This window comes from Prinia subflava, unplaced genomic scaffold (genome assembly GCF_021018805.1).
Source record: "Prinia subflava isolate CZ2003 ecotype Zambia unplaced genomic scaffold, Cam_Psub_1.2 scaffold_59_NEW, whole genome shotgun sequence".
Classification (NCBI taxonomy): Eukaryota; Metazoa; Chordata; class Aves; order Passeriformes; family Cisticolidae; genus Prinia; species Prinia subflava.
In genome coordinates this window covers 82,384-102,923 of record NW_026961066.1, presented here as the reverse complement: position 1 = coordinate 102,923, position 20,540 = coordinate 82,384, and the positions used below count along the sequence as shown (strand labels likewise).

The window sequence follows — 20,540 nt, the reverse complement described above, 5'->3', positions numbered from 1 at the left end:
TGAGATCATCTCTGATGGCCCTTCAGACAGAATGGCAAGGGAGAAGCATATTTAAGACTTGAGAAAAATTAGAATTAACACAGCTTGCAGTGATTTTATTAAAGGCTGAAGCCCACATAAAATCTGTTTGAATAATAAGCAAGAGATTTTTGCCTTACATTACACAAAGGATCAGACCAGATGACTACAGAGGGTCCTTCTGACTAAGTTGTGACAACACATATTCTAGAGAATTTTAAAGATCAGGGTTATTTCCCAGTATGAATTACAGTATTTCTTGTTTTAGTTTTGATCTTCTGAAACCAGACAAACCCCAAAGGAACAGCATGCACACAGCAGCCCAGAGCCTGCCTTTAGATACTGTCCAAATGACATTCTTTCTGACCAAGGAGATAGCAATACCTCTGCTTCCATTAATTCTCTATAAAGAATCACAGGATTCAAATTGTTGATTTCCAGCATTACCTCATGCTGGGCCTCTCACTGATTAATTAAAACTGTATATGTATAGGAAAAAGAACAAAAAGCAGAACTGCAGTAGTTTGAACCAAGAGTGTCCCTGATAAAAGAAATGGGCTGCTGTTCCCAACTCCTTTCCATAGGTTGATTGTGAATTGTAACCAGACAAGATCTTCTTTTTCAAGCTTCCAGAAACTGGCAAACATGTCTACTGCACAGGAAGTCATATTTATAGTTGCATTTCTTTCCACAATAAACCAATTCTCCTATAATCAGAAGTTGTCCCTAGGCTTGCTAAATGAAAGATCTTTTCCCTTGAGATTGCAGCCTCTTAACAGAAGCTTCCAAATCTACTCTTAGTAATGGCTGTGGAGGGAAAAACACAATTCAGAACAGCCCCCACATCATTATTACCCAGCAAGGACATAGCAGGCTTTTTTATTTCAAAAGAGAAGAAACAACTCTGAAATCCTGGTATTGCAATGTGTGTTAAGTGCCCTGTTGAATTACCATTTAATTTTCAGTGTGTATTTAGCTGACCTACTTTATATTATTTAGTTTTATATTCGTCTTGGATATAGACAGAGGAAGAGCTTCTACTATATAAGCCTTATTATATACTTGGGCAGAGCCTTTGAGCATGCAGGTATTCAACAAGAGATCTAAAGCAGTACACTGCTTCATTTAAGAGAAATGTATTTCAAACTTCTCCAAATTACAACAGGTGACAGTTAATAACTTGCTTGTACTTTTTTACTATCATCCTGCATATAGAAAATTATTAAGAAAACCTCAAACACCTACTTGAAATTTTCAAACTCTACCAGCAACTGTATCAGAGTATTTAGAAGGGCACAGCACTAGCTTTGGCCAAGAATTCCCTCTCCTCCCTTAAATTCAGAGAAAATGAATACCATTTTTAAGGAAGATAGACAGATTAATACTTTACCCAAGCAGAAGTTCTTCCAAACCAACAAATACTTCAAAACTCATTCTTACCTAAAATCAGAAAAGAAAGAGAGAGGAAAAGGTAAGAAAGATTAAGAATCATCTCTTGGAGCATTACACCTTCAAAACAGAAAGAATTCCCAAACAAATCTAAAGTAAGCAAGTTACAAGAGAATGGGAAATGGCAATTTCTTCAAAACAGTAATTAACCTTATGAGGGAAACTATTATCAATACAAACAAATAGGTAATAAAGGAAACCATTTTACCAGAGAGAAATCTGTCTTGAAGCAGTGTGACAAAGGAATATAAGAACACTTTGCCTGATGGTCTCTAAATGGGTCTCTAGATGGCTCTCTAAAGAAATTGGAGCAATTCTGTAGTAAGGATCATGCAGACACAAGCTTCAAACAGGTAATTTTCAAGGTTTCAAAGAGGAGGCTGGACCACAGAAATTCAGAAACTTTTAAATACAGGACTCAAACTGAATGTAATCTCATACTGTTGTCACACATAAACAGGGGATTTTGAAGGATATCCACGAGGCTAAATTGCTTTTATAATCATAGATTTCCATGCCCAATTCTTGTTACTTATAAATAACTACAGCTAAAGTAACATAAGCACCATGGTGATTATTTCATTATATTAAATGGTAATCAGAAAAAAGATGAAAAATCAGAAACTTGAACTTTCATCAGAAGATGTTTTCATAAGATTGCCTAAGGAACATGCATACAGAATTGAAAACAGATCTAACATTCAGAATGTAAAATCATTACTCTTAGATAAAACTAATTCTCAAATCTGAAGTATCTTTTACTTTCATTGTTTGCATTTCTTAAATAGTTGCAAGTGAGCAGTAGTCCTCTTGTATTTATTCCAGTGGAAGAAAAGAAAGTTCATAGTGGTGTAAGAAAGTTATAAATAAAATAAATACCAAAAACAGAAGCATTTTTTATTTCAGATTTTAAGTCAACTATCTGCAAGTAACAGCATTTCAGACTGTCCTTATTTGTTCTTGTTTATTACACTGGTGCCCTTTGTGGCTTCTTGTGTTTTAGCAACTGGAACATACACAGTAAAGCTAGCAACACAACAGAAGTTTAGCAAAGGCAGACAAAATTTGATTTAAAAAAAACCACCACAGAAAAGAGCAAGCAGCTCTACAAACAGTGGAACCAGTGTGGTTTGGCTTCCCATGACTTTGTGCCTTATGGGGATTTGAAAAGACATAAGTAGATCCACAAGCTCACACCAAGATTTCTCTCTCCTACCTGGGAAGCCACTGAAATGAAATTTGGTAGAACTTACTATCATCAAATTCTGTTTCTCAGCTGGTCCTTCCCCACCACTGGGAATGACTGAAAAACAGATTAAAGTCCTTCTTCCCTAGAACAACAGGTCAGTGACAGAAGTATCAGATCCACTACTTTTACACAGCCTCATTCCATTTTTACTAAGTGGCATTCAACTAAGAAAAAACTCTCTTCATATCTGAACCAGCTTCTAAAATACTATAGCAGTGTTCGGTGACTTCTTGTTATCTTTCTCATGCATTTAGGAGACTCATTACAAGAGAAAAACCTTTTCATGATATTAAAACAAATCCCCAGTCAGCACATTCCAATATTTCCATACAAGTGGGATTTAGTTAATAGAGAAATGGAAAATATTTGTTATAGAGGTCTAAAAGACAAATACACCACCCGCACACGGCGAGTTTTGTCCTACCGCTCCTGAAGAGATTGGGGAAATGGAAATTTCCAACACTAGAGAAGTGGCAGAAAATAACATGTACAAATTAAGGATATCACAGGGTTGCACTCAGGAAGCCTAAGAGGTTATCTCTGGAAACACCTTCTCAAATGGAAAAATGGTGGCGGCGGCAATCATGGGAGATGAGGGAAAATCAGGGCAATCTAAAAAACAAGACAAACTCACCAAACCCCAAGAGGAAATTCAGAGCAGCAATGAAGGAAGATCTCTGACGGTCACATGATGCACTTTTCTCACATTGTTAAACCAAAGATCAAGAGGGCACTGAGAAACCCTCTGAATTAGCCTGTGGCTATCCACCTGCAGGAGCTCACACCAAGGGCTCCCCCAGCGAGCCACGAGTCGGGCAGCAACAACCCTGAAAGGGTTTTAAAGTCCAGGCAGGCCACCAACAAACCAGGAGCAAAGGCTTTGCTTCTGAGAAACACCTGACAGACGTAGAGTCTCAAACAAAATGCAAGAAATCCCATCACAGAGGCACTGTCCAGGCCCTTCTCAAAAGCCAGAGGAGCCACAAGAAAGGCTCCAGGCACAGAACTCTGCCCTGCTGTTCCACTGCATCACAAGCATGGACCACCTCTCTTTGACAAGGGATGTCTTCTTGGCACAGCCTTAAAGCATCATGTTCACCCCCCCAAGATCACAGTGCTTCACTTGTACTACTCAAGGGTAGCGTTTTTATTTGTTTTATTTGGTTTTTGGTTTTGTTTTGTTTTTTAGGTTTTATTTTGTTGTGGGTTTGTTTATGGGTTTTTTTTAAATTTGTTTTTTAACCCTGAGATTCCCCATATCCTTCTGGGATCTTATAATATGAGACTCTTGAACTGATGAATGGATACCAGGAACATCCAAAGCCTGAAAGCACATTGGAAAATGCATTTCTATGCACTTTCCCTGGAAGATAAGGTGCCAACACCCAAATGAAATTGTTTGCTGCAGGCTTCCTATGGTGCTGGTACAACTAATGTACTAGGAAAGCCACAGTAAGAAAGGTATAGACAGCAAAAATAAAATACTAAATCTGCATTGTTTTGGAGACCTCAAAGGACTTTTTCTGAACATGTAAGACTCCAGTGTTGTTCTTTTGCACCCCCTATGTATGGTGATCTTTGGCCACATAGAAGATAATGAAATACCAAGATGACCCTAGCAAGCCTTTGAGAAAGGTACCCAACTGCAGACGAAAACACGTGGTGGGTGACCTTGGTGTTATCAGACAAGGTCTCTGAAGCTTGACAACACACCACACATGCCAAACAAAGCAGAGCATGTGCAAAAGGCACAGTATTCCTTAGGTAAACCCAGATTCAAGTAGCCCAATAAATAAGACTGAGCTGCAGTTACCATTTAACCCACTTGGTTATTTTGGCTTGGTACATTTGTTATCTGGCTACCTGAGCCAGGACCCTGCTGCCAACATCTGTTTCCTGCCTCTTGGGTCCTTCCTCAATCAGAGCTTCCTCTGGATTTGTGGGCTTGCCTGAGGCAAGGAGCCAGACAAAGCTTGCTCTCTCTCTCTAGGGCAGTTTGAGGTAACTTTGTGCAGCAAGAGGTAATCACAACCTGATGAACTGGAGGGTGGCAATGTCCTGTCTCATAAACCTGCACAAGTGAAGGTGCAAGTTTTATGGAACAGTTATTTTTTACACTTTTACTTCATTCAGTGCCTCTCAATTTTGAAAAAGAAAAAGCCTTGTTTGATTAATTTTCTAGTTGCAAGCATGAAAGAAGAGAGGATTGGACAAAAAGCAAAAAATCAGTTCTACAGCACTGGCTACTTCACCAGATTAAAACAAAAGCCAGAAATACTATTTCACTGCTCAAACTGAAAGACAGATTCTAGAAACACAGCTTACATAATGGCACGTGTCAAACAATATGCTTATTTTTTGCCTAAACACCAACTCACTGAACAAAATCTACGTTACTCTTTTATGTAAACAGTTCCTTTAAAAGCAGGAAAATTAAATACATCAAGCTGAACATGAACTTTTGCCATCCCCATTCAGGCATCTGTGTAATTATCATCATTAACTCCATTAGCATATGCTACACTGTACATAAAATGTGTTCACATTGCATTCAAGAACTTTTAGATATTTTAATGATATGTTGACAATAAGAATTTACTCGTCTGGTGCACCTTTTGAGATTAACAGATCACAGAATGTTTGTTTTCCTATAGGATATGTTTGCAAAATGTAATCAAAGTGCAAATAAAATTTTATCTCACGCATCAGTATAGCCCTTATTAGAAGTAGTTGATCCTTTTAGAACTAAATTGAGTTGGTTTGGGGTTTTTTTCTGGCTAATTATGCACTTTGACCATTCTTTTCTCTTAAGGCAATGTTATTTCCAAGAAATGTCACTTTTCCACTTATCAAGGTTGTTTACATACTACACAAATGTTATGCTCTCCAGCTCTCATTTTTGAAAATATCTAAAAGTAAAGAGGATGATGCTGGCTTGTAAAAACATGCTTTATTAGCAGAATGAGTCTCAAGGCATTTTAGGTTTCCCACAAGACATTTTTCTGTCTATCATTTTAGAACTTTTTCCCACACATTGTGATCCCAATATAGGCTTTGGCAGGTTGTGAGATACGAGCTGGCTGGAAAACGATAGCCTGCTTTCAGCATATTCTTGTGCAGTTAAACACTGAGCACTTTCTGCAGAAGATAATTCAGACAGCAGCTCGCACAGAGAAAAGGCGACAGCTTCAGCTGAGGAAAGCTACAGTTCTGAAGGATGCCAAAGACTTTGTGACAGTTCTACAGAGTAAAAAAAAGCAATCTGGAAAAACTAATCTGCATTACTTAAAAATTCTACACTGACTTCATTCTGGTCTTTTAAAAGAGCACGTGACAGTGGAAGGACACATATAAACAAATGGCAGAAGAAATATTGTCTGCAGGAACACTGAGCCAGCCCTCAACAAGGGAATGACCAAGGCTTTAAAGGGTATCAGAAGAACATTTTCATATCAGAAACATGAATTTCCCAAATACTTCATTAAGGAATCAATAGGTGAACCAAATTTGATGGGAACTCTTGCACCTGCAGCACAAGGAAGTTTCAAAAGCCAGAGACAGCAGCACAAACTTGCTGTTTGTATTTTGTAAGCTTTTATCTGTACATAAACACAAGAAGAAACAGGAGACACTACGGACAGACAGCAACTGACTCACGGCTCTATTGCAAAGCTCACTAATGTCAAAACACTATCACTGTTAAACCCGTGAACGTGAAAATGCTTCAGTTGATAAAAATCAAAATTCATGTAAGGACAGAGAAAGTTTCTAAAGCTGTCTGGATCACAGAAGTCTAATGGCACTTTTCATTTAGCCTTATGGTCAGCTATCTGCAAAAAGTGTATTGAATGTTTCATAAACAGAGTTTAAAACAAAAGTGCTTCTAATCAGATCTGGCAGGAAAGGGAGAAATACATACATAGAATGAGGTAAGTGTGATCTTGCCCAGCTGAAGAACAGGGAATGGCAGAGCTTCAGGCCATGACTCACACAGACACTAAACAGTAGAGAGCTACAGATAATTCTCAGGTAAACTTTGCATGAGCCACTACGTCACCCTTCTCTACCCTTCCTGCATTAATCATGTCATTAGTAACCTGACGCAGCCCAGGAAGAATGTCTGATTTACAGGGAGCAGAGCAATGCTAACAGAACAAACCCTTTGGCAGGTCAAAAAAGGAAAGGCCAACCTACACTTCATTTTAGTTTGAACCACACCCTAAAAGAACATGGAAACTAGGGAAAAGAAAAAACAAAAAAAGGTATCTTCCCAGCGTGAGATTACATACTTCATTAAAAGTTCCTGATGAACCAGTTACTTAAGAGAACAAATACGAAGGATTTGCAAGAGTGCACGGATAAAAATCCAGCCCAAACATGTAGCTAAACAAAGCAAAGGGGGTGGAGGGGAAACCCCCAAGCTTTCTTTTGAAGTTTTCACCACAGTTACGTAATTTCCATGTTAGTCTAGATGTTTTTAAACATCTTTTATACTGTACAGTTGGGAACCAATTGTACAATGAGTACAAAGTGTACTGTTAGGAAAGATTCATGTCCCAGCCAGGTAAATTGGTTACTCCACTAAATATAAAAAAGGATAAGGGGAATCAGTGGGGCAAGTGAAAAATGGAAAATTTCAGAATTTCACTTAAAAATTATTACTCAGTCTGAATTGATAGCAGTCACTTTGATAAATGTGGCTATAATCTACATTATTGCAATACGGCTATTTCACCTATAATATCCTGTAAAAGTAATGGTCACTTGAAGGACAGGCAGATCACTACCATTCACTCTGAAGCAAATAAATCCCCTGCAGATTAACCTTAAAAGTGGAATGGAATTAACCTTGGTTTCTTGAAACAAAATTATCACCCAAAACAAGGTGTGCAGGTAGTAGCAGGCGCTGTGTTAAAACTCAAATCCACAAAAGCCATGTAATAGTAGTAATTTCCAGGACACCAAAGAAAATGTGTGCTTAAGTCTAAGTGTATGGCAAACCCACTTATGAAGGCGCTTTGTTCGGTTTCTCATGGTTTCATCTGTTTCTAAGTCTTCCTAAACAGACTATTTTCTTGATACTCCCTTCCCACTGAACACTCCCCTTTCCCTCACTTTCCTCTCATTTTATCTTAGCAACAATTCTGTGAACTGCCAAATTAATTTCTTACCTTCATGGCTTTGAACCACAGGGTCTCAGGTCTACTTTCCATCTTAAAGCAAGGCTCTAGAAACTGAAATCTCCTTTGACCCTCTACAACAGCTGAGCTGAAATAGCCAAAATGTGTCACTCAGTTAAAACCAGCTAACCATTTTGTTCCTACTCATTATTAATGGCATCTTTTTTGCAATATTAAAGGTAGTGTACAAAATATGACCAACTGTAATAGCTGAAATGGTAGCACAATGATCACAATATTAGTGGAATGCAAAATAACAAAGAAAATGCATTTATCTTCTCAAGCCAGTTTGGAAAGCTTCTCCATCATGTCATGACACTAGCCTTATGTCTCTTAATGGAAATTTCAGAAGAGATGTTTTGAAGGTTTTCTAAACCTCTGTAAATGGCATGTCCCTTTCCTGGCTTCTTGCTTTAAAGCCAACAGTAACTTGAGAGAAGCAAAAAATTCTTTTTTCCCTGGTGGTTGTTCAATGTCATATGCTGGAAAACACAGATAACCCCAAATCTGAAATAGGCAGTAATGTGCCTTTGTCATCGGTCTTTCTGAAGGTCATGTAAAGACTATGTGGACACAGTGAAAAAACTCTCAGAAGAGTGTCTACATTGATAAACAGGATTTGCCAGAAAACAGTAGGTGTTTGTGCTTCATTCAGCAAAAGTGTTAAGGACAGTTTCACAACTTAGGTTTATTTTGGGAGGAGTGGGGATATCTAGCTTGTCTTTTTAATTTAAGACTGAAATCAAAGAAAAGATTTAGAGATACAATGCCAACAGTGTAATGAATATTCTGTAGTGTATATAAGCACCCTGGGGAAAACCTCCACTCAGATAAACAACAGATTCCATCTTCTCCTGCCCTGAGGAATATAAACCAGGCTCACAGTTTACACCTAATTCAATAGTGGCTTTCAAAACAAACATATTTCGGACATATCTAGCAAATACTCCTCTTCCCACTCTGCATCCAAAACTTTCTCTTGGAAAGAAAAGGCCTCATCCTTGACAAAGATTTCACGGGGATCTTCCAAATCTGCCAACAGCTTGCATTACATAGTACACCTAAAAATTTTAAACTGACCTTTGTCCCCTCTGAGAAAGCTGTTTAAAATGGCCCACACACACTCAGCAGAAAGCCAGAGCTTGCAGAGACTCTCTCAAATGCATTAGGTATCTGTCCCATGGGGAGAGCCTGTGCGTGCTTCATGCACACAAAAGGGTGAGAGGAGCTTTCTGCAGTGCTGAATATCCCACAGCACATGTCTGGGGCCTTGGAGGCTTTTCTTGTACCTTCCTCTGTGCAACCTGTGCAGAACAGCAAGGAGGAGGAACACTCACAGCACACGAAGCTGCACAGCTACTCAAGGGAGACTGGAAGCTGCACTTTCCCAAAGGGAACATGCAGTGGAGCTTGCATGGCTGTTTTATACCCCTTGCAAAGGCACAGAGTTTTCTGGTGGTGGGAACTGAATTTTACGTCTTCTGCCAATTTAAAAATCTATCCCTAGTGAAGAAAAACAAAACCAAAGAAACAAAGCAGACAATGGCCACAGAGACTTCAGAGGAATGTAATGACTGTAACAAAAGGCAACAGCAGTAGTGTGACAAGGGTTTATTAATGGGTCAAAAAACAAGCTCAAATGACTCAGACACAGAACCAAATCCCAGCAGGATCTCCTTAAATCGCCTTCAGAGACAACAGGCCTTCATGCAGTTTGTATTCAGACTCTTTTGGGATCGGTAAAAAGAAGGCTCTAGCTGGTGTTTCACCTCTTGATCAGAAGGATGCCTTACCAAAACAGGGCAGCATCACCACCCCCTTCAGCAGAGCAGAAACAGGCTCAGAAGAGTCAAATGCTACCCTCTGAAAGAAGGGCAGAGAGTCAAAGCAGAGCACACACAACTCCTACCAAACTGGCAGAGGTGCAAGGCAAATGGTGTTCTTGGAGCGATTGCAAGAATTCCGTAAGAAAATGGTCAAGAGAGTTTGTACAACTACAGAGAGTTTGTACAAACACTACTCAAAAAGCACATGAATAGGCTGTAAGGGTGGAGAGAGGTGACAACAGTGGAGTCATTTATTCATTCAAGGAAGACATATCAAACCACCCTAAACTACAGCCTTGCTCTTTGGAAACACTACCTACCCTTGCCACTATCAGGACTTTCATGCACCCTGTGAATATTTTAATATTTCCTTTTGGTTATTCATTCATCTGTAGGTGCCATTCCAAGTACGCAAGAGAGTGCAGGGTGTTGTGATTCTGAGCATTTCTCTGTTTCACAGGTAACCACTCACAAAACTGACACTTTTAGCTCATCTATGCCAGGCCTTATCTCAATCATCCAACTTAAAAAGCTCAGTAGCATCAAGGTTAAAACATAAATTTAACAAAAAATCTCAATTGCTTGTTTTTTTAAAAAAAACACCAAATCATTTAGAAATCCTACTCTTTTCAAAAACAAAGACGCAGATTTTTAAACAGAGCTTTCTAAGCAGTAAGACAATATATTCCTTGATGCTCTGTGTGTACCATGCAAGAGCCTTTGATGAGGACAATCACAACAGCCAGCTTTAGTTTCTTTCAGAATACCAAGACAAGAGCCAAATTCTTCTGTACATTTGATGAGGAGGCAAATGCTTCAGCTGGATGTCTAAAGATGCAGGAGAAAGATCAGAATACACTGAGATCAAAAAGGGACAGTCACAGAACTGGCTGGAATTATGGACTGAACAGAATCAAAATCCACATTTATTGGTCAAAACCAACCCAATATACTTTGAAGAAAACAAACAAACAAACAAAAAACCCCATATTTTTTTACATCACTGTTACAAGAAAACACATTAAAGTTCCTTGTGGTAGATCTCCTTGAGAAGCCAAGGAGACAGACTCATGGACTGACATCATTTCTCATATCATGCACTGCTAGATAATTTTGTAAGGTGAATATTTACACTCCATCTCACTTTTTTTTTTTTTTGTTTCAATCAACAATTAGTAAAACAGGATTCTGGTTTTATCTCCCTCCTGTGTCTCAGTCAGTAACTGGTAATTACAAAAACTTTCTCCCTTCTGACTTTGAGGTTGAATTCCCTGCTTCACTACCAAAAATTCAGAATGTAAACAAGAAAGCCACTACAGATCCAAAATTTTGTGCCACTAGCATTTATCTAGCAAAGATAAGCAAAATGCAAGTGACAGGGCATCTGTAATTTTAAAACTCCAACATGCTTCTTTTGTTAAAAGGTGTTATTGCAGCCTTTCTGGTATTTGTTATCTTATTAAAATAGCCAATAGAAAAGTGGTCAAAAGGCACATTACCTGAAAAAGTTTGAGGCAGACAATCATGGGAATACTTGATATTACCTGACACTGACATGGAGACAATTCATCCAAAAAGCTGCAGGAAATCAGCACAGCCTAGTAGAACTTTAGAAACCTAAGGGTTCAAGAAAGAGTTATCCAGAGCACATGAGCTAATCCAGACTAACTGGTGCCTTCTCCCTCTCCTCTGTCATTACCCATCAGTAATAGATGGTTTAATGCTAGAAATGTATTATGTGGTTTTTCACTCTTGGCAATAACTTCCAGAAACAGCAGACAAATCTAAAATATAATTCAGTTTGAACCAACTGTGTGTGTATATCAAATGAGTTGATACCAGCAAATAACAAAAAATATGTCTTCCTGCATCTAAATAATCCCATTTTCCTTGCCTTTCTTTTCTGTTACATCCTTGGACCATCTGAAAACACAGATCATACTTGTTTCATTCCTCAGCATGTGCAGGGCTGACTGAGTTCAGCTGCACTCAGGTCTTCTGTCCACCAGCCTGCCTTTATCTCCTCATACACCTCACCCGAGGTCCAAGGTCACATCTCTGTAAAAAAGCCCAACCTCTGCTATTTTACCACTCAGCATCCCCAGGATCCCTGGCCATGAGCTGCACTTTTCAAAGGGCCCTTCAAGGGCAGCGACCCAGCTTCACAAACAGGCCAATTTCCAGAGAGGAAATTGCTACATGAGTTCCAGCAGCTAGAATTGGTTCACTCACTACCAACATAAATGAGTATTTTTTAAACTACAGAAGAATAGAGAAAAAAGGTACAGGAGAAACAAGCTTTTAAATGAAACAAAGATCAGAGGCTAAACAGCAATGCTTTATTTTAGTATTCCTACAGGCATCTGCTAGACTTCATTTCAGTGAATCATATTATTGATGTGCAACTTTTTAAATAGTAGAATCTTTACTGGATCTAGTCTAACTCTTAATAAATTATTTTATAAAAATTAATCTAGCTAATGCTGAAATAAGCACCTCTGCAATCTAAATAAAAAAATCTCTCAAGCAATATTTACTTATGCTTTTTAAAAAAATAATCATTTACGTTTGATTTTTACTGCAGATTCATACTATAAGAGGCACAATTCTGGAGACAACTAAGAGGAAATTTAGGGAAAATATCCCTAACTATCAGCAGAAGAGCTCTGAACTGGTAGGAATTACTTTTATTTGCATGCTTTTATGTGGGTATTTCTGAAAAATATAAATAAAATACAAGCCTTCTCATGCCTGAACTTTTCAGTACAATGAAATCATAAGAGCCTGTACATACAGGACACTTTTTGCAGATAACTTGGTAGATTGACCAGTGAAAAATGTTAAATCTTTCAATAGCCAATTCTCTTAAGTTCTAAGGCAGAGAATGCATTAGGGAAAAAAAGAGATTTTGCTCTGCTTACTAGGAATTCAGTTGATTAAATTAGTGAAAAGTACATTAATTATCATGATTTGAGCATAAAGTAAATGGGAAAATGTAAGTAGATTTGCATTTCTCCTTTACCACTTTTTCAAGTCAAAGATACCTCTTAAATAGTAAAAAAAAAAAAAAATCAAAAATTAAGTGAAGCCCCCATGTGTTTAAAAAGTAGGTTCATACAGCCAGCAATATCATTATATTAAATACATCCGGTGATTACCACGACTGCTTTTGCCATTTGTACATTCGAGCAACAAGCAATGTTTGTTCTGGACTGAAATGCTGTTTGTGTAAACATATTCTGGAGTTTCACTGTTTCATTTAAATTAACATGGATCTTACAGTAAAGCACATTTCTGATGCCTTTGCATGAAGCACACACCTTCCTGGAACACTTCCTGTCTTGCACCCGGTTTTGGATATTATCACTGGTGTCTGACCAGAATGAGGTCACCTAGGATTTGTAGCAATACTTTACAGCAGCTGTCCGGCATTTCTTTGAAACTCCACAAGCCTTTAACTCCTTATCTGCCTCACCAAAACAGACACTGAAGCCTTGCAGGAACACTGGAAGAACAATGAATTCTCAGCACGCTGAACAGTCTCAAAGGGTTTGACAGAGGGAAGCAAAAGACTGAGCTTTTCAGAGGAGAAAAAATAAGCAAGATCACGAAGAGGGATGAGAACTTAAGAAATGTTACCACCTTTGTGGCAGCCAGGCCAAATCAGGGATGGGGAGGCAAGACAACATGATATACACAGAAGAAAGAGACATCCTGTGTTTGAAAAAGAGCAGAGAGACACACGGGTTTAAAATAGTCAGGTTTTTCAGCATTCTCCCACAGAGAGCCACTTGGCTGACTCTCAGCAAATAAAACTGTTCATTTGCTCAGTAGCACCAATAAAGGTGCACTAAAACTGTATAAGCAGCAAAGAGTACTCTGAATTTGCAGAGAACTTAGTTATAGAGTTATACAACAAACTTCCATCCCCAGTACCCTCACAAAACATCCTGATGTTTTAAAACTAGCTGTCTCAGGTCAGGCAGATTGTCAGGAACTTTTTAAATTCATATAGGAAGCAGCATTCACACAATCACTAGCATAAGCTCAGCGCATGAATTAATCTCTCAGTAGCAAAATTGATTTGATCTGTATCAATCATGCCCATATTTCCATTGAACAAGCCAAAATCTGCACCTTTTTTTATTCTGGCTGTGGGAGGGCAGACAGCCACAAAGATGCAGGCTAAATGGTACCTGGCATATAAGCTTTACTTGTGTAGAAGTTAACATGTTTAATTATTTTTAAGTTCCATTCCTGGTATAAATTTACTTGCTATCAGTTTCCTGAACTGCACTGGCCAGCGTTTCCCTTTCAGCAGCTGTGAGAAGAAACAAACCTAGCACATCACCAAACCAAAGTTTCTTTGCTTTGTTGCATTTCTACACATTGTGTAAGAGCTGTGGAGGAGACAAGAACAGCTCTACACCACACCACAATCTCTCCAATTCAGGCACCAGAAAAGGCTCTGAGGGAACAGCAACTTAGACTGCAGAGTATGTGTTAAAAATGGTCAGCTGTAAGATTGGTGAGAGACTGATCATGCAGCACAGATATCCTGACAAGATAGAAACCCACAGCTTCTTACTTTCCTTTTTCACTGTGTTTACAGGTGTTGCACACATCTTCCCCCTTTATGTGCAGTGATCCTAGTTTGCATCTTCTTCCAAGGATACTGTGCTGACTTTGTGATTTAAACCATAATTTGGTTACAATATTAAGGTTGGCATAGTTCTAAAGCCCAGCATTCCTCCCTAGGCTCCACACTGCTCACACTTTGCAGGGTTTTGGCAGCAAGCGACTTAGCTCATCTATAACCAGACTGTGAAACGCTTCAGAATGTACAGCAGAGCTCACAAAGCATTTACAAACTCGACCTGGGGGGAGAAAAAGATTTAAAACCCAAATCTCTCCCAGAAGTGATTCTGTGTTGCAAAAGCCTCTGTGTGCCTTTGGCAGCCTGTGTTCCCACCTGGGGCAGGGCGTACCCACGTGTCATGTGTTATACGTGTGCGTGCAGGCCTGCAGGACAAGCTCTGTGCTTCCTTCCAAATGGCAGCTTTTCAACAGGCAGCTGCCACTGTGCACCTTACTGTGTACAGCAGGTCATAAGCAAGGCAACACACAAGAAATTAGCTCAGCAAACCAAAAAAACCCACAAAGAATGAAGAAGTAAGCAATTTCCAATCACTTCACCCAGCTCATGAATTAAATTAATGAATGCTCATGAAGCAAATAACATTCAAATGAATGTTCCTTGACCTATCATGACAGTTCCTGATGAATTTAGTTACAATGATTCAAGTAAATGTGTATTTAATTTTATTATACATAATTGAAAGATAAAATAGAGGGAATCAATTATATTATAATAGATCAGTAATGTTTTGAGGTTTGAAACAATTGCAAAAACTCACATGCTCCTGGAGACTCATACAACAATTCAAATTAGTTTGTCTGGGGTACATAACAGTCCAAATACAAGCAACATATTCTTTAGGGACAAATTACTTCTGATGAAATGGGGAAATCTGCCAAATCTTACAGGCAGGTTACATGATTAATTTCAGCTTTTGCTTACTGATGAATCATTGACTTCATCTTAGTCTAGTTTGAAGTGCCTACAATTGGCCATTCCCTAAGCCTACTGTGAGGCTGATCCACAAGTGCCTTAAAGGGGAGAGGGGTGGAAGAGAGGAGAACATGGGAAACCAGTTAGGAAGGCTTTGAGTGAAAACCCAGTCTAAAAGACACAGAAGAAAATGCAATAAGAGAAACTCTAAGAGCTCCAGCTGCTTTACCTGATACATGCAGGTTGATTTAAAATGTCCAGAGTAGCCCTCAGCAAAGTATCACCTATCCTAAAAGATTTGTAGTTTGAGGCATGTGAGTGTTCACTGGTTCATTCAGCTGAGCAAAAGCAGACAGCAGCAAGAAGGAAGCTTGAATCATTTTGCCAAAGCTAAGAGGAAAGCAACCCCTGATAGTTTTGGTGCAGATTCTGCTCTGGAAATGTAAGAACCAGGAAATATAAATAATGCAAAAAAAAAAAAATCACAAAGTCTTATGAGGACTGCAAAATAATTTCCACAGGAATGCAGAGGAAGTCTCATCCCTTGTAATACCCTAAACTAGATGGAACAAAACAGTGGAAATTAACCCAAGGAAAAAGCTAGTACTGGCAAGTAGACAGGCTATATGGAATACATTTTTTTCGTGCATCTCTGACTTCTGTTAACATTTTTGTGGCTCTTGAGGCAGCAAGGTAGGAGCTTTGGTTTCTACTCCATAAACACAAGCCAAAAGCCTCCCACAGTTCCATTTGGTAACTTCAGCTTAACATGCTCAAATATACACAGACTTCTGACAATGATTCAATTTCCCACTCAAACATAAACTATGCCAAAAAACACCCAAGATTATTTCGACTAATAAACACTTGGTTAAAAAACATGTCAGATCAACTTGGTCTTTACATCAGTTTGAAAGCCTCTTACCACAATCATTGCCTGAACCATAGTGTGCTGCAGGAAGCACCAAAAGAAAAAAATGACTGATAACATTCTCACAGTGTTCCTCTGACTGTCACCACTTCTGTGGTTGCACAAAGCTTAGGACCTTGCACTTGGAGGAGTGATTCTCCTGCACTTGGCTTGTGATGTGAAAATCATTTTAAGGATGTCACAATGTCCTGACTCCTGAAGACTAGGATTTAGGACAAATGCTGTGCCAAAATTTAGTTCCTAAAACTAAATAGATTGAAGTCCTGTATCTTGTCATGGTGCACAGTTTCAAGCCCTCTCAAAAGCTGTCCTTTGAGTTAACCTTCACAGACATCTCTTCACAAGAAATACAATACTTAAAAATATGTACACTGTTACCCCAACTTAAAACAGATGCTGTTCAGTAGCATATTTATTTTCTTTGTAAAACAGTGACCTTTGAACTTCAGATTTTTCCAAATTCCATCCAACTTCCCTACTAAGTTTGTACATTGAATATTAAAAAGACAGCCAAAGTAAAAAAATAAAAACAAAAATTTCAACACAGGGGCACAAATGAAGTGCAAGGTAATTTGTGATATTTATTTACAGATCCTGGATTTATTACAGATCCTGAAATTGTGTTCTCCAGATAGTTATTCTTTGCAAATTTTGACAGTTACAATATTGCAGAAGGCATATCTGGTATGGTTAGCTCTTGCCCAAGAGGCTTTTCCAGTGTAAAGTGACATCTCTAATAGACCATTCTGATGAGCAATTAAAGAAAAGTAAGGAAAATTTCTACCAGACATATGAAAGGAACACAGCAGAAATGTACACCAAGTAAAACATTGATTGGAAAACCACCCCCAGTAGCCGTTATAGCAGCTAAAAGTTGATTTTCCTAATCAGGACAGAGGCACATTTGAGAGGCTATACTACCCATAAGAGCAACCCTTCTTCACAACTACCATTCTCAAGCTAACCATGCACAAATGAATACTAAATTTGCTCAAAATACACGAGACAAAAGTTCTCAGACAACCCAGTTCAACAGAAAACACATGTACCTAAACACAATGTCCTGTTTACATATGTATTTTCTCCTGCAGAATGGTGACATGAGCTAAAATTTCATTCCCACTGAGAGATCTGTTGACTACTCACGGAAAGATGAATCACTCTCTTCAATGGAAATAATGACTCGTGACAGCAGTTAACTTCTAATGTATAAAGCATTGCATAGGCAAAATTAGCCTGACTCCTTACTGCATATAATTAGTGGATTGCTACAAAATGTATTTCACTACATTAAAGGTACTGGAGAATTAATAGTCTAGAGTCTCACCTGTGCTACAGGAAAATGCATCAGGAAAGCCAGAGACTGATCTAGTTCAAAAACCTTTCTGGCAGTGGCCAAGAGCAGATGTTTGCAGAAAGACAGCAGTGACAGGGATCCTTCTCCTAGCATGCCCTCATCTGTCACTCAAGGATTTAAGCTGTCTTCAGAACACCCTTCTGAACTACCACAACTAAACTGTTCCTCTGTGAATCTCCTCACTGAAAGCACTGAAAACCCCTTAGCTGTATCCTGTGGCACTCGCCTCAGGGGTTTAGCTACATGCCGTACATCAAAATACTTCACTTTGTTTCAATTCTGTGGCAAACTGATCCACTGAGTGTCCCCCATCACCATGCTATGAGCAAATAATTATTTCCATTTACTTCATGTATTCTGCTCAGGATATCTGAGTCCTAAATCACGTCTCTTACACATTTCCTTTCCTGTTTGAGCAGTTATGATCTGCTTGTCCCAGGAGATAAGAGCATAGGTAGTCTGGTGCTACTTTACATTTTATGAAGGTAGGGAATCGACTGCATGCCATACCCTAAATATGTTTGCACAAAGGCATAAAGATGCCTTCTGGTTTAGCTTACCTGCTGTGTTAAAGCTCTCTGGTTTCTGAGCACTGCTGCAGACAAAGTACTCCCAGAACAATGTCAAGGGATCTCCCACACGCCCTCTATGCTGGCTATCAGTCACTAATTACTGCCTCAGGACTTCTTAGAGACAGAAGTACCTAATTAATTAGGCTGATAAGACACCTATTTTCACAATTTTCCTGCTGCAATTCTGACATTTAATTCCTAAGCAAAGCAGACTCTGGTGTGTTGCACTGAACAAGAAGCTCAAGATTTCTGAGAAGCAACACTGATTCCTTTGGAAAGGAAGAGTGCACAACAGGGAAGGAAAGAGGCTTTCATACTTCAGAGTTTAAGTTCTTAACCAACTGATCTGCTGCTACACCTCATGGAGAAATCAGGGCTTCTCCAAAGTGGGAATCCACCTTTGGAATTGTGGAAGTGCCCTCTGAACGCCAGCTCCATCCCTCTTCACTGCCTACAGCCAGGCAGCCTAGGCACACATGCAAAGCTAGTGTGAAAACTCTCCTGCACAAGCATTTATACTAAGAGATCTGATTCTGGACACAGAATTTTTACAAGGTATCATGGTCTCAGCCCTTACAATTTTCCTCACAGTGAAGTGAGTTTGCATATGTGTATGACTAGGTAGTTTTAGAGACAGGTACTTTTATCTATGTAAATACATATGAGCCATATTTGTGTCCCACAGTTATTGGTGACATGGCCACTTGCCCAAAACCATCATACGTGTTTTGTCAAGAGCTTCCTCCCTCCCTCTCTTCACCCTCCCAGGCCACCCTGCTGTCCCCAGTGCCAGGTGAGCAGGTGCAGAGGAGCTCTGGGCACTGAGGCAGACCCGGGGGCAGCCGGGGTGGGGAGCACAGCGGGGACACGCAGGAACGCTGGCAAACTCTGCTGCTCCAGCAGCTGCACAGCAGCCCCGTGCTGCCTTTGCAGGACCTGCCAGGCCGGGCAGCATGTGCCCAGGGTCCATGGCTAACCATGCAGGTGCAAATTCCACAAAGCTGGGCCTTACAAGGATCGTACAGGCCCTTCGGGAAGGCAGCCTTCACTCTCCACAGGGTTACGTCCTGCACAGGTGGCCTGTAGAGCTTCATGGGATACTGGTCTTAATATTTTCTTCAAAGCTTGCTCACCACATTTATTACTGTAGTAGTGACTAAGCCTCCAAACTATTTTTACAGGCCCTGAACAATAGTAATCATTTAGGATCAAGTTCTGCTTGCTAAACTCAATTGGATCCGGTCTAGATTCTTAAAGCCTCACATCTCTGACAAACTCTGCTGATCACAGAACATAAAGGATATCAGCTGGGATAACACTGGCTTAACAGACATTTGAAGAACACCTCAAGAACAAGAATTTGCTATAAGGCCTCTTCATTGTTCAGATCCCAAGGAAATGCAGTGCTGCAATATCTCCTTAGCAACAGCTTCATTTTTAAAGGCGTAATGCAGATACAGTAAGGTAAAGATGATCAGGTTTCTGAATGATCACTCTTGTCAATTTTTTTCAGTGGCATTTAGAAACCCTGCCTAGGACCTAGCAGGACATTAAGAAGCTGTATATATCATGTTCAAATAAAGCAAAACTAAATCTAGAAGATCCTTTAGCAACTGGCTACTTCTCATTTTATCCCAAAAAGACTGGATTTTACTTAACTCATAGGAAAGCAACTCATTCCAATTTAATTCTATTTCCTAAAACAACAAGAACTAGTATTTACTGTTGAAGCCTTTGCATGTCACCACATACATTTTAAACAAATCACTAATGTTGAAGAGATGGGTACTTTTCAGCAGCTCTAATTTGCACAAAGGTGAAACTATAAACTAAACAATCTCATTATGTAAATGCTCCAAGGATAAACCTACATCATTTGTCTTAAGCTCATGCAAAACCAGAAAATGATGGTGAACAGTATTCCTGACATTATTAAGGCTGATGTTAAAAGCCACAATCAATGCCATATTTATCACACATATGAATTTCTTCTGAATTTTTTCCTTCCATTCTAGCCCTAAAAATGAAACCAGATGGTCAGTTTTACTTCTTAGGTTATGAATATGCCTTCCCCTTGCTTACCCCAGTAAATTCAATGTTTGGTGGTTGTTAAGGGTTTGGGGTTTTTGTGGTAGTGCTGGTTCTTTAGGGTTTGTTTGGTTTGGTTTGCGTTTTTTTTTTTGTTCGGGGCGGGGGGGGTGTGGTGGTGGGTTTTTTTCTCATTTTTTTCTGTTTTTAGGCTTTATGACAAGAAAATGACCAAACCTTAAATTAAATATCTTACTGTTTCTACATTTGTTTCTTTAATTAATAGATATGCTTATGTTAACAAGAGACCTTTAAAGTGCTGCATTTTGAGACTGTCCAGACTATACTTAAAGAAAAA

General features: G+C 39.2%; 2 protein-coding genes across 4 annotated transcripts in view; one reads left to right on the top strand and one right to left on the bottom strand.

The window, feature by feature from the left end:
- The window catches only part of LOC134565586 (uncharacterized protein C3orf26 homolog), a 174,597-nt gene that overhangs the window by 104,171 nt on the left and 49,886 nt on the right, over positions 1-20,540 (bottom strand). The window lies entirely within an intron of this gene.
- LOC134565587 (filamin A-interacting protein 1-like) overlaps positions 1-20,540 on the top strand; it is a 118,696-nt gene that overhangs the window by 73,830 nt on the left and 24,326 nt on the right. For both annotated transcript variants that reach the window (XM_063425211.1, XM_063425212.1), the window contains exon 3: positions 12,307-12,396. The gene's annotated coding sequence lies outside the window, so the exon portion shown is untranslated. The remainder of the gene's footprint in view (positions 1-12,306; positions 12,397-20,540) is intronic.